The following is an 11,178-nucleotide window of genomic DNA, read 5'->3' as shown; positions in this document are numbered from 1 at the left end:
AAGAGCTATAGTGATGCATGCTTGGTTATGGTTTTAATTCATAATCCAACAATTGCGAGAACGACTTTTTATTGTCAATATCGACTGAGTTTCATTTTTTTATGTTTTCGGCTGGTGGTGTGCCTCAGAATTTTTTCAATGAATAAAATGTGCCTTGGCTTAGAAAAGTTTGAAAAACACTGTTCCAGACAACAAGTTGGAATTTGTTCATACTCCTCAAAATATGCCCTCATTGTTGAGCAGCGTCCCAATTCTTTTGTCTCTTGCCTTATCAGTACTGTTGCCGTAGTAACATCAACCAAGCTGTTTTTTTAGGTACAGGTCGCACATGTTTATTAGTTTTTGATTCCGCCTTATATAAATGGGGTGTGCTTGATTCGTAGGCCCCTCGAGAGCACAGCTTGTCGCAATCTCTCCAAGAAGGAATTCGGAGAGGAAGAAGGGGTGTGCGAGCGTGCGCGTGCGTGTGGAATGTGCGCGCCGTCTAATGACTCAGCTTGCTTCCTCCTCGCTGACACTTCTCATGGGGCTCGAGTTACCCACCTGCCTACTCTTCACCTCACCACACTGCACCTTTAAATCCCCTGCCCATCTCGTCACCTTCCACTTTTCCCTCCGAGATACCATTCGGCTGCCTCTCCTTCGCTAAAAGAGGCGACCAATAAGGTGAGGCAGTCCTCCAGTTCCCAGAGGCCGCCGCCGCCGCCATTGTCTCGAAACGCATTACAACGTGTGGAAAGCATGTGGATGCGGTAACGCACCAATGGAAGGAGTCACCCAACACCCCCGAAGAGTCACGTCGCCTGTCTTGTGTGTGGACAAATGACGTGCATATTTAGGGATTGTGTTTGTGTGTGCAGAATGCAACCCGAGCTGCTTGCCACTGTTGCTTCTCTGCCCTCTTGGCTTCACCTGAGGTCTGAACCAGGCGGCAGGTTCCCACACTTTCAGTCAAACGCCCGCCGCCGCCGCTCGCATAACACAATCGCTGACATTTCTCGCCAAAACAAGCCGAGGTGCCTGCACACAGATTCCTGTTTGCGTCACTCACCGGCCACAATATTCACATCTTGTGTTCCCATATAGTTTTCAGCTAAATATGAGTACAAATGAACAACTAAAAATAAAGTGAGAGAAATCTTTGCTTTTATTATCAGTTTCTCATCATAATCAGCTTCTAAAATATTTTAAAGAACACTGTTGTCATCTGGCGATGTATGCACTAGTGGCCTGTTGAGTTGCAGGTTTAAAGGGGGAAACTGCACTTTTTATTTATTTTGCCTGTCATTCACAATTCTTACATGAGACAATGCATTAATGCATTCCAACAAGTAAATAAAACTGGGCAGAAATCGGCATACAGTGGAGTCTATGGGGGCTGCTGTATTCTGCCTATAGAGCCCTTAAAAAACATCTAAACACCTCCATTACGGTTTTATATACACGCTGTAAGTATATATATATATATATATATATATATATATATAATGTGTGTATATATGTGTATATATATATGTGTATATAGATATGAATATATGTGTATATGTATATATATGTGTAATATTCATAACATTTAATATTTACGTATTTTGCTCATTTTAGGCATAAAATGAGCAAAGCGGCGCATTAATTTTACAAGCGCATCACAACATTCACTTCTTTCGACATCACTTATTACTACTCACTGCAAACTATGAGAGTAAACAAACATGATAAAACATCACTTACTGTCGAGAGTCTGCTCTCACTGGATTCCAACTGTTATATGTATGTATATATATATACATATATATATATATATATATATATATATATATATATATATATATTCCCCTGGGCAGCACGTTGGAACAGGGGTTAGTGCATGTGCCTCACAATACGAAGGTCCTGAGTAGTCCTGAGTTCAATCCCAGGCTCGGGATCTTTCTGTGTGGAGTTTGCATGTTCTCCCCGTGACTGCGTGGGTTCCCTCCAAAGACATGCTCCTGGGGATATGTTGATTGGCAACACTAAATGGTCCCTAGTGTGTGAATGTGAGTGTGAATGTTGTCTGTCTATCTGTGTTGGCCCTGTGATGAGATGGTGACTTGTCCAGGGTGTACCCCGCCTTGAGATAGGCTCCAGCACCCCCCGCGACTCCGAAAGGGACAAGCGGTAGAAAATGAATGAATGGATATATATTCCCATTTAGATGAATGCTTTATAATCCTTGCAATAAGAAGGGGGGAAGAGTGGAACCAAGCTTTTTTTCGGATGTTTTTCGCCATTACCGGGTCTAAATTGGATGTTAACGTTGACAAATTTCTCGTCCTCATCCTTCTACTATCCAGGTGAGAGACATAATTCATAATCTAGAACAAACTTTCACAAGCTCCGAGGAGAGGAAGCAGCTCAACATCTGAGAATGTCAATGTAGTAGAATAAGCTAGTTGGCGCTCTGTGGTTACGGCGCCGCTAAAAAGTGGTCCTTAACGTTAGTGCTTATAATAATATCACTCATACTTGGTTAACATTCAGGTCACGAAATGGAGTAATGTTGGCGCTTTTTTTAGAGGACTTTGTGGGTGGAATAGAGGACCTCCCATTGACTATTGTAAGCAGACTTTTATTTAAGAGTTAGAATACATTAAAAAAAAAGAAGAAAAACTGATGTTTCTGTCTCTCATAAGGATTGAGAATAATGGGCAGAATTCCCCCCAAAAAGTGCAGTTCCCCTTTAAAGCTTAAGTCTTTTTCAGACTGTTATTTTGGAGAACAAATATTGTCTTATTTTTCAGGTCGATATGGTATTTTGTTAATCTATTGCGAATAATGAACCCTAATATTCAAACGTGGTGTTAAATTATGAGCACTATCTTTGTTTTTTACATGTATCTTTAAGAAGTGTCTTGTAAGAGTAAGCGTGCAAGTCTATAAAGAAGGAAGGCTCCAAAAATACGTCAACTAAAGACCCATGACTGGTTCTGGTTTCACCTGGGGGTTTGTTGGACGCCGCGCTGACCGCACCTGTGACGACAACCTCAAGGCGAACGTTATGCTAAGTGTTGTCCAACAGCCAATCAGCTGAGGTCACTTGGAAGCATATCGACAACCTGAAATTCCACAGCTGTCTTTTCAACATGAAGGTGTATCCTCGCTTGTTTTTGGCCTAATTCAAAGCCAGCAAAATGTAAATGACATCTGTGGCACACCCAATAGGTTGGAAGACCACTAGCACAGTGTTTTTCAACCTTTTCTGAGCCGAGGCACATTTTTTTCATTGAAAAAGTACCGAGGCACACCACCAGCAGAAAACATAAAAAAATTAAACTCAGCAGGCGATGTTGACAATAAAAAGTGGTTCTCGCAATTGTTGGATATGAATTCAAACCATAACCAAGCATGCATCACTATAGCTCTTGTCTCAAAGTAGGTGTCACAACCTGTCACATCACGCCGTGACTTATTTTGAAGTTTTTGGTGTTTTCCTGTGTGTAGTGTTGCGCTCCTATTTTTGGTGGCTTTTCCTTTTTTTGTTGGTATTTTCCTGTAACAGTTTCATGTCTTCCTTGAACACTATTTCCCGCACCTGCTTTGTATTCGCAATCAAGACTATTTAAGTTGTGCGGACGCTATCCTTCTTTGTGGGGACATTGTTGCTTGTCATGTCATGTGCGGATGTACTTTGTGGACGCCGTCTGCTCCACAGGCTGTAAGTCTTTGCTGTCCTCCAGCATTCTGTTTTTCTTTACTTTGCAGCCAGTTCAGTTTTAGTTTCATTTTGCATAGCCATCCCTAAGCTTCAATGACTTTTCTTAGCGGCACTCGCTTTTTGTTTATTTTTGGTTTAAGCGTTAGATACCTTTTTACCTACACGCTGCCTCCCGTTGTCCTCTGCATATTGTGATCACGACAAACATCTACAAAGCAATTAGCTACCTGCTGCCACCTACTGATATGGAAGAGTACTACACGGTTACTCTGCCGAGCTCTAGACAGCGCAGACACTCAACAACGTAACATTTGCGGATTATAATTACTGGTTTGTAAAAAAGATTTTTAACCCAATTAGGGGAAATTACATAATCTCCCATGGCACACCAGACTGTATCTCACGGCACACTAGTGGTTGAAAAACACTGCACTGGCATACAAATACTCTATTCTCAATTTGTTTTTGTAATCCTTAAAAAAATGCTTGATGACTAGTCAGACCCAAAACCCCGTAGGTGCTCCTGCAAATGTTTTTCCAAGCAATCTGGCTAACATTTTAGACATGTGCTTGTGAGTCCCATGAAGGGGTGCTTTTTAATTTGGCCGATTGTTGTGTAATGCACATTAAGCTGTGCGAGACATTTCAAGCCGGTCTACTTTGTGGGATCTAAGAAAAAATAATAGCACCATTTTCACACGACTTTATAAAACTGATCCAACTATGATGACGAGAACGTCTTTTCATATTTATTTTTATTTTTTTTGGTCCCACTTCCTGCTGCCGAGCCTTTTGTGCTTGCACGAGGAGGAGGGAGACTTTTCAAAGACCTTATCAAGCGCTCAGTGATGCATGCAGCCTGACTGCAGGAATACGCACATTGTTTTAGGTGCCCTGCCAGGGATTCTGATAGCCCGGCTCCCACTGCCTCTGACATTCCCGCTTCCAATGGCCGGTAGTCGGGGCAGCAGGGTCGCAACGCACGCATTGTTCTCCCAAAAAGGAGTGTGTGTGCTTCAGGTTTAGAGCTTGTCTGGCCCCACTTAGTCTCTTCAGGATGTTTTGGGATCTGTGTGTGTGTGAGAGAGAGAGCTTTATAAAACTCATTTCCTGGTTGGCTGTAAGGAAAACACACACGGCAAAGTGGGCAATAATACAAACCCCGTTTCCATATGAGTTGGGAAATTGTGTTGGATGTAAATATAAACGGAATACAATGATTTGCAAATCCTTTTCGACCCATATTCAATTGAATGCACTACAAAGACAACATATTTGATGTTCAAACTCATAAACAATTTGAAATGAGGACTCGTCAGACCACAGAACACTTTTCCACTTTGTATCAGTCCATCTTAGATGAACTCAGGCCCAGCGAAGCCGACGGCGTTTCTGGGTGTTGTTGATCAACGGTTTTCGCCTTGCATAGGAGAGTTTTAACTTGCACTTACAGATGTAGTAACCAACTGTAGTTACTGACAGTGGGTTTCTGAAGTGTTCCTGAGCCCATGTGGTGATATCCTTTACACACTGATGTCGCTTGTTGATGCAGTACAGCCTGAAGGATCGAAGGTCACGGGCTTAGCTGCTTACGTGCAGTGATTTCTCCAGATTCTCTGAACCCTTTGATGATATTACGGACCGTAGATGGTGAAATCCCTAAATTCCTTGCAATAGCTGCTTGAGAAAGGTTTTTCTTAAACTGTTCAACAATTTGCCTACGCATTTGTTGACAAAGTGGTGACCCTCGCCCCATCATTGTTTGTGAATGACTGAGCATTTCATGGAATCTACTTTTATACCCAATCATGGCACCCACCTGTTCCCAATTTGCCTGTTCACCTGTGGGATGTTCCAAATAAGTGTTTGATGAGCATTCCTCAACTTTATCAGTATTTATTGCCACCTTTCCCAACTTCTTTGTCATGTGTTGCTGGCATCAAATTCTAAAGTTAATGATTATTTGCAAAAAAAAAAAATGTTTATCAGTTTGAACATCAAATATGTTGTCTTTGTAGCATATTCAATTGAATATGGGTTGAAAATGATTTGCAAATTATTGTATTCCGTTTATATTTACATCCAACACAATTTCCCAACTCATATGGAAACGGGGTTTGTACGTTGTTGGTTGATAATGACGCGCGTGTGTGTGTGTGTGTGTGTGTGTGTGTGTGTGTGTCAGTGTGTGTGTGTGTGTGTGTGTGTGTGTGTGATGAATGTGTTGTGTTGTGTTTGAGAGATGGAGGGAGTGCTGTGGGATAAAGTCTGTGTGGAGGTGACCGGGCGCTTGTTTTAAGTCAGGATGGGCGGCGCTGCATTTTGAGGCGTGGGGGGGAGGTGCAGGTTAAAGAATAACAGTTGGCCTTTTGTTCAAACTTAGGGAAAAAAAACAAAACATGGCAGATCGAGTTCAATTGAAATGTCAGACATATAATCACTGATTAGCGACAGGAAGTGCAACAGTAGAGTGCGCTTGTGTATTGATATGACCTTTGACCTCAGTGACCCCCAGTCGTCTCAGACCACCAGTCGCCCCTGAAGGTCGGAGACAAGGCGCACATGGCTTTGACCTTTGATGCCCAGCTTCCTCTTTGTCGAACTGGGCACATATGCTTCTCTTATCCTACTCAGTGGCCTAGTGGTTAGAGTGTCCGCCCTGAGATCGGTAGGTTGTGAGTTCAAACCCCGGCCGAGTCATACCAAAGACTATAAAAAATGGGACCCATTACGTCCCTGCTTGGCACTCAGCATCAAGGGTTGGAATTGGGGGTTAAATCACCAAAAATGATTCCCGGGCGCAGCACCGCTGCTGCCCACTGCTCCCCTCACCTCCCAGGGGGTGATCAAGGGGATGGGTCAAATGCAGAGGACAAATTTCACCACACCTAGTGTGTGTGTGACAATCATTGGGACTTTAACTTTATCCAGTTGGCAAACCCTGTTTCTTCTTTACTTCCATGCAGCCCCTTTTTTCTTCTTCCCCATGTCACAGTACATGTTGAGGTTCATGTTTCCCCTCAGTGAACTGTAATCCCTCACTCATACGCCAGCATATTCGACTATATAGGCAAGACACAATAATCTTGCTTCTCACTTGGACGTGTGTTTTCTCATTTGGAGTGGATTGTAAATCTATACCGCTGTACAAGCTTTGCACTGACTACTTTAAAGTATACTCGAGTGCATAGATGCCGATCTACATTTCTGCCAGTGGGTGTTCGGTGTGTGTGTATTAGTGTTGTCCTGATACCAATATTTTGGTACGGGTACCAAAAGTATTTAGGTACTTTTCTAAGTAAAGGGGACCACAAAAAATGTCATTATTGGCTTTATTTTAACAAAAAAATCTTAGGGTACATTAAACATATGTTTCTTATTGCAATTGTGTCCTTAAATAAAATAGTGAACATACAAGACAACTTGTCTTTTATTAGTAAGTAAGCAATCAAAGGCTCCTAATTTAGTCTGCTAACATATTCAGTAACATATTGTGTCATTTTCCATTCTATTATTTTGTCAAAATAATTCAGGACAAGTGGTAGAAAATTAATTATTAATCTACTTGTTCATTTACTGTTAATGTCTCCTTACTTTCTGTTTTACCATGTTCTATCTACACTAGAGATGTCCGATAATATCGATAAATGCGTTAAAATGTAATATCGGAAATTATCGGTATCGTTTTTTTTTAAATTATTGGTATTTAAATTTTTTTTTTTTTAATTAAATCAATATAAAAAACACAAGATACACTTACAATTAGTGCACCAACCAACCCAAGAAACCTCCCTCCCACATTTACACTCATTCACACAAAAGGGTTGTTTCATTCTGTTATTAATATTCTGGTTCCTACATTATATATCAATATATATCAATACAGTCTGCAAGGGATACAGTCCGTAAGCACACATGATTGTGCGTGCTGCTGGTCCACTAATAGTACTAACCTTTAACAGTTAATTTTACTCATTTTTATTAATTACTAGTTTCTGTGTAAGTGTTTTTATATTGTTTTACTTTCTTTTTTATTCAAGAAAATGTTTTTAATTTATTGATCTTATTTTATTTTATTAATTTAAAAAAGAAAAATACCTTGTCTTCACCATACCTGGTTGTCCAAATTAGGCATAATAATGTGTTAATTCCACAACTTTATATATCGGTTGATATCGGTATCGGTTGATATCGGTATCGGTAATTAAAGAGTTGGACAATATCGGGATATCGGCAAAAAGCCATTATCGGACATCCCTAATCTACATTTCTGTTAAAATGTAATAATCACTTATTCTTTTGTTTTATACTTTACATTAGTTTTGGATGATTCCACAAATTTGGGTATCAATCCGATACCAAGTCGTTACAGGATCATACATTGGTCATATTCAAAGTCCTCATGTGTCCAGGGACATATTTCCTGAGTTTATAAACATAATATACATTTAAAAAAAACGAAAGGAGATTTTGTGATGTTAAATATTGATGTAATAATAGTAGTATCGACTAGATACGCTCCTGTATGTGGTATCATTACAGTGGATGTTAGGTGTGGATCCACCAATGGCGTTTGTTTATATTGTAGCGTCCCGAAAGAGTTGGTGCTGCAGGGAATTCTGGGAATTTGTTCTGTAGTGTTTATGTTGTGTTGCGGTGCAAATATTCTTCCAAAATGTGTTTGTCGTTGTTGTGTAGTGTGCTTTCACTATATGGCACAGGTTTATGACAGTGTTGGTGTTACTCATACTGCCACCCTTAGTGTGACATGTATGGCTGTTGACTGAGTATGCCCTTCATTCGCTCGTGTGCAGTGTGTTCGAGCACAATGAAGTCTTGGTTAGGCTTTGTTAATCATAGACTATATGATTTGTGACCTTTTTTTATTAAGTAAAACGGACCAAATTCGCCACAAAATTAACAACAAGAAGAAATAATTTTTCAAAAATTATATTAAAGATTGAAAGTTGGCATCAATCCCACGTGGGTGCTCGGCATTGTCACGGGATCGGCGCCTATGCTCGAGTGTACCTTCTCTAAAATAAGATGAGAGTTTTGAAGGGGCCTCATCACGCTGGCATGTGTGCTCGCATGTGCAACTGGCGATGACATCATCTTCGCAGCAGACATCAGTCACATCATTCATCTTTAACGATGATGTGTTCCCAGCAGGTGTGAGGCGTTCACATATTACGTAGTCAGTGGTTAGCGGGTGTGCAGATATTTGTGCGTCCAATGAAAGCCACATGGACAGAGGCTGTTTCTGCTTGACTGTCCCCGTCTCTCACTTTGTCTCATCAAAGGGAGTCGTCGACATAATCACAGGCCCCCCCTCCGTGGCAGTTTTTGTTTTAGTCTCGATAAAGCGTCTCCTAAATTACGGCCGCCGAACGTCACGCTGCATCCTCCAGCGTCGTCAAACAGCGGGAGTTGGACGGCTGGCAGATGAGAGACAAGCGCCACGCTGCTTCGGTTTGTCACTGCTTTGCTTTCCAATTTGCCAGGCCTCTGGGAGTCCGCCTCTTCTGCTGACCTTTGACCCAGTTAGTGAGATGGACCTTGTCAATTTGACCCTCCTTGCCTCCTCGCTTATCCCAGTCCTTCGGAGAAGGGAAACGGAGGACCTTGAGACTCTGGAGAAGGACTCTGCAAAGTTTGGCGGTTGATGTAGGGCAGCACTGCCAAGGTGCCGCGTCCACGCCCGCGCCCACAACCCGGAATTGTGGCACGGGATCAAGGGACACAGCTGCATCGTCTCGAGAGTTGGACGGAATGATGTGTGAACCGTCTTTCCATGTTCCCATGGCTGTGAAGGGCGAAGGAACAGGTGGTTCTCCAACCACCATTATAGCCCATCGGACAGCTATAGAAGTCCTTTTGGGACTATAAACTGGACTTAAAGTTAAAGTACCACTGATTGTCACACACACACTAGGTGTGGTGAAATTACCCTCTGCTTTTGACCCATCCCCTTGTTCCACCATCTGGGAGGTGAGGGGAGCAGTGAGCAGCAGCGTTGGCCACGCTCGGGAATCATTTTGGTGATTTAACCCCCAATTCCAACCCTTGATGCCGAGTGCCAAGCAGGGAGGCAACGGGTCCCATTTTTATAGTCTTTGGTATGACTCGGCCGGGGTTCAAACTCACGGCCTACCGATCTCAGGGCGGACACTCTAACCACTAGGCCACTGAGTAAGATAAGATAAGATGCATCAGATTGTAGGTGGGGTTTTTTTAACCTTCGCGTTCCTGTTTCGCTGTGTTTGTGGCATTTTTGTTGCGTTTTGCTTAATTGTAAAATATGTCGATCAAGAGGGAGTGTGACGTTCATATGTTGTCAATATTCAGTGTTTTATCATTCAGAGGTAATGGGTCCCATTTTTATAGTCTTTGGTATGACTCGGCCGGGGTTTAAACTCACGGCCTACCGATCTCAGGGCGGACACTCTAACCCAGGGGTCGGCAACCCGCGGCTCCGGAGCCGCATGCGGCTCTTTGATCACTCTGATGCGGCTCAGCTGCATACTTGCCGACCCCCTGATTTTCCCTGGAGACTTCCGGATTTCAATGCCTCTAGCAGAAAACTCCCGGGGTTAATATTCTCCGATTTTCACCCTTACAATAATAATAAGGGCGTGCCATGTTGATACAGCATTTAGCACCCTCTACAATCTGTATGAACAGCGTGCCAGCCGAGTCACCTGTTATATGCATCTTCTGCTTGCACACGTAAGTGACAGCAAGGCGTACTTAGTCAACAGCCACACAGGTTACACTGACGGTGGCCATATAAACCAACTTTAACACTCTTACTAATAATGCGCCACACTTTGAACCAAAACCAAACAAGAATGACAAACACATTTCGGGAGAACATATGCACCTTAACACAACATAAACACAACAGAACAAATACCCAGAATCCCATGCAGCCCTGACTCCCCTGCTCTAACCACAAGTCCACTGAGCAGGTGTTAGAATTAGAATTGAAGATCACATCTGCTTATGAAGGTAACAAAAGGTGACTAAATCAATTGCATTTCTCCAAAAAGTCTGCATGTACACAAACGGCCGACTCGGTCGCGAACAAAGTTTGTGTTCTCTCATTGTGGTGCACCTTTTGCATTTTCAACACCACACAGCAACATGTATGTTACTTTTTCTGTTAAAGGGGACCTATGATGATCTTAAGCTACATTCAAAACACTTCCATGTGGTCTAGATCAGGGTTCCCCAACCTTTTTTCCACAAGGGACCGGTTTAATGTATGCATTATTTTCACCAACCGGCTTTCCACGGATAAAAACAGCAAAAATATGCGCATGAAAAATCATCAGTGTTAATATTGGAGATGTCCCTGGGCTCCTGTGTTGTGGAAAAGTTGGGTGCCAAGGTCAAAAAGGTTAAGAACCCCTGCTATATACAATGACCCTGCAGGGCACTGCAGATGGAAATGAACCTTTAGCTACAATCTGGCACATTAACAT

The sequence above is a fragment of the Nerophis lumbriciformis genome, linkage group LG05, assembly GCF_033978685.3.
Source record: "Nerophis lumbriciformis linkage group LG05, RoL_Nlum_v2.1, whole genome shotgun sequence".
In the NCBI taxonomy this organism is placed as follows: Eukaryota; Metazoa; Chordata; class Actinopteri; order Syngnathiformes; family Syngnathidae; genus Nerophis; species Nerophis lumbriciformis.
This window is presented reverse-complemented; position numbering follows the sequence as displayed.